Source organism: Nothobranchius furzeri, chromosome 16 (assembly GCF_043380555.1).
Source record: "Nothobranchius furzeri strain GRZ-AD chromosome 16, NfurGRZ-RIMD1, whole genome shotgun sequence".
Classification (NCBI taxonomy): domain Eukaryota; kingdom Metazoa; phylum Chordata; class Actinopteri; order Cyprinodontiformes; family Nothobranchiidae; genus Nothobranchius; species Nothobranchius furzeri.
The window spans coordinates 46,031,341-46,035,190 of NC_091756.1; the positions used below are offsets into that span (position 1 = coordinate 46,031,341).

General features: G+C 38.9%; 1 long non-coding RNA gene across 2 annotated transcripts in view; it reads right to left on the reverse strand.

The window, feature by feature from the left end:
* Nucleotides 1-2,591, reverse strand: part of LOC107387693 (uncharacterized) — a 68,625-nt gene extending 66,034 nt beyond the window's left edge. The window contains exon 1 of one of the 2 annotated variants that reach the window (XR_008565566.2): nucleotides 2,484-2,591. This is a non-coding gene — a long non-coding RNA (uncharacterized lncRNA). The remainder of the gene's footprint in view (nucleotides 1-2,483) is intronic. The other variant, XR_001573233.3, reaches the window with a different exon arrangement.
* Nucleotides 2,592-3,850: the final 1,259 nt, after the last annotated feature.

Below are 3,850 nucleotides of genomic sequence, written 5' to 3' on the forward strand. Positions count from 1 at the left end.
AGGCCTACCTTTCACTTCTTATAGAAAATGTTAATGGCACATTAAACAGTCAACTAACTGCTGCAGGATGGGAAACTAGAAAACAACTGGCCAGGCGCAACTAAAACAAGAGAAATACCAAACATAGCAGCAGAGCCGGAAAGTTCCATGAGGTGCCCTTCTCTGCCTCTAATGCATCCAGGGGTGCCTGATTGATTTTTTGCACAGGAGCTGGTGTCTTAATGTCCTAATGCATTGCTCTGTCACAGAGGGCTGCCTTGGCAAGCTGCCCTTTCCACAGACTGATCTGTCACTCAATTGGATGAGACTGGGGTAAATAAATAAAGAGGGAGGCCGGTAGAGGAGGGGCGTAGGAGGACAAGGGATGGGCAACAAGCATGATTACATTGCCAGATAATCATAAACCACACACACACACACACACACACACACACACACACACACACACACACACACACACACACACACACACACACACACACACACACACACACACACACACACACACCATTGTCCTAGAAAACATGCTCCAAAGCAGCTGTCCTGTGTGTACATATTGTTGCACAATGTTTACTATTTTTCTACCTGACATTGATTTGACAAGGTCATGCCTGTTTTATATCAGGCCATGGACTCCAGTCTTATTTTTTCCCCCAGATGAGTAAGTCCTTCAAAATCAATACACTGAAAGCATTTTCATGTACATTCATTTTAATGAAAATGAACCTTAACACTTTCTTAGTTTATGAAATTGTAGTTTTACCAACACATATTTCTACCCATGTTCTTGTTTCCCTGTTGCTCCTAAATTAAAAGGACACTTAAGCATCATGAAATGGTGACTTCAATGCTCAGATTATGCTTGTCTCAAACATAAGTTTAAAAATGCATATCTCCTCACATTTGTCAGAGTTGACATTTGATGTATACAATAAACTTGAACATTGCCAAGTTTTTTGCAACTATCTGCAATACCTCATCGCAGAAGTGCTATTATTGTTTTCAGACAGTTTTAAAAATGTCAGCTACTGCCTCCTACAGGACGGAAATGCAAGAAGAGATTACACCTCTCAGAAGTTTACAGATGAATGGTTGTAGACATGACACTGTTAAAGAGATGTAAAAGGTTTTTTTGCAATAAAGGGTTTAGAGGAAATTTTGAAATGCAGAAGGATTGACCTGCATTTAAAGATTTGTGACTGAATTTGACAAGGTTGTTGGTTTCAGGTGGACTGGTCCTAATATTCTAGAAACTGTTAATCTATTGGGATTGTACTTCATAATGATAGGGTTTCTAGAGAATGGTCTGATGTCCAGTAAGCAGCAGTTTTGTGGATGAAAAAGTATTCTTCATGTCAGGTGTTAAATAAGAGTTGGCAGGTTGATGATATAAGACAGCAGAAGCTCAAATAGCCTTGGGTTTCAACAAGATCAGCAGAATGCCATCTCTGAACCACAGCATGTTGGACATTCAAGCAGATGAACAACAGCAACAAAAGACCACAACAGGTGTCATGTTTATCAGCTAAGAACAGGTACTGAAGCTACCATTCCCACAGGCTTACCCAAAACTGGACCCATATTCTTATATACAGCCAGAAAAGTGATGCATCATTTCAAAGTTCACAAATTACAAATTAGGTAAGTCAAGTATAACATTATGTCACTTAAATCAAAAGAGATAGGGAGACTGACATGGATCAATCACAGCTCCCTACTGGTTTGGTTAGTGGGATGATGTGACTGAGCTCTCACTAGACTGAGCTCTCACTATTGGCTGTGGCCAGACTATATATACACATATATATGATGGTTCACCGGGCTAGCATTGTAATCCTCCAACAGCATAGTATGGCTTAAACAAAGTGTCCTCATTTTGAAATCAGTTTAATGGTATAACCTGGCCTGTAAATATGTTTGAAGAGTATGTGCACTGTTGTGGTGGTCTGACCAACCATTAGTGATTTAGTTTAAAATTACATTAATTAATGTTGGTGGTGAAGCATAAAGCATTTATCTCTCTCTAATCTGTTTGGTAAAATAACTGTAAGAATCCATCACATATTTAACTTTAACTTTGCTATTTGTACAAACTCCTAAAAAACAGTTTGAGACAAAAAGAGTGTATCTATTGGGGACACAATAACATACCCGCTACCCGCAGACTGTACAAACTGGCAACTTAACAATGACAGAAAAATCCCAAAAAGTGCCAGTCTTGTGAGAAATTACCAGAGTGAAGTTTATTTGTTGCCAAGAAATTGTAATTTGCAGCTTCACCGTAGTGGTAAAATGTAATGACCCGTGGGTGAAGCAAAGTGGAAAAAACAAATTAAAAGAAAAAATGGTAGAATTAACCTGCAAAGAAAAATATTTCAATTTTCATGCATCCTTAAAAGTAAATATATATTTGGAATAATGTGTGCACAGATAAAATAACACAGGGCAAGTAATGTGCATTTATAGAAGTAGACACCACTCACCCATGCTGAGTTTCTGATGAGATCAAACAGACTTTGACTCCTTTTGTTGCCACATCTCTCCCCTCTGCTCTGCCCTTCTGCCCTTTTGCAGTAGGCTCAGTTGCTCTTGTAGAAACTATAGTCAGGAGGTTTAATTCTATAGCAAACAATGCACACACTTCACTGCTTCCACTCATAGTGGAGGAAAACCAATATAAGGTTTGAGAGGAAATAGCAAATTCTCTTGGAAAAAGAAAATAGTAAAGTGAGAAAAGCTGCAGGATGCTGTCCAATTTTTGCTGTGATGGTGAAACAAATTGAACTTTAAACCTACAGTCAGAGCACCATCCTCAACTCATTCAAACCTTCTGTTTCGTATCCATTTTTATTTATTTGTTACAACGTTCAGACCAGAACCAGTAGGGTAAGTGCTTAGACTTTGGGAAAAGTAATAAAACATAATTTTCCTGTTTGTTTTTCTTTTAAATCTCCAGAGAGGAGCTGCTGAGCTTTTCCATGTGCAGTAGTTTATTTTGGGAAAAATCACCCCTCCAGGTGTCAGCAGGACTAGCTTCACAGAAAACTACACAAAAACTCTTCATCTGAACTACGGAGGATCCTAACTATATGTTGACAAGAACCCCTGTGTGTTTATGCATGCACATTCATGCAATATGTTTCAAGGAGTTGAAGGCAAGGTGATTTGCCTACCTTCTTTAATTCAAACACACTATAGATGGTGCGTTTGTAAATGGCTAAAACTAGTTTTTCAGGGACGAGTGCTGTTGTTACAAATCATCTGAAGCCTGACATTAACCTATTTTGTGTAGCCTAGCACTTAGAATGCTAACCAGAGCTTCCCTCACCCAGGTCTGAGGGAAGCACCGATAAACATGTTACCTTTGGTAAAACAGGTCAATCATTGTTACAATCTCCTTTGGAATGCAGAGAATCCAGTGCTTAGTCAGATTTTTTCTTTACAAAATAATCAGCCAAATACACCACAAAACTCTATACTACCTAAATGCATACCGCAGTGTCCTGCTTGAAATAAAATAATGTATATTTTGTTGCCCAGCTTGTTGTCATGAACAGTGGCAGATTTAGCAATATGAGGGCCCAAGGCGAACACAGACATGGGGCCCCTTACACGAAATTGTCAACAACCTTACCTTTAACTGGATTCAGGAAACTCTCCCCTCTTCTGACATGAGTTATTTTCCCTTTTTATTAGTCCTCCTCTTTTTTCCTGTATTTCCCCCCCTTTGAGCGCTTTCAATATTTGCTCAGCTTTATTTTTCCTGTCAGTGCTCCTGTGCTTTTGCCTTTGTTTCTTTTTTTCTATTTTCCATTTTGGTCTATGTTTTCCTCCCTTTAAACATTTTCCA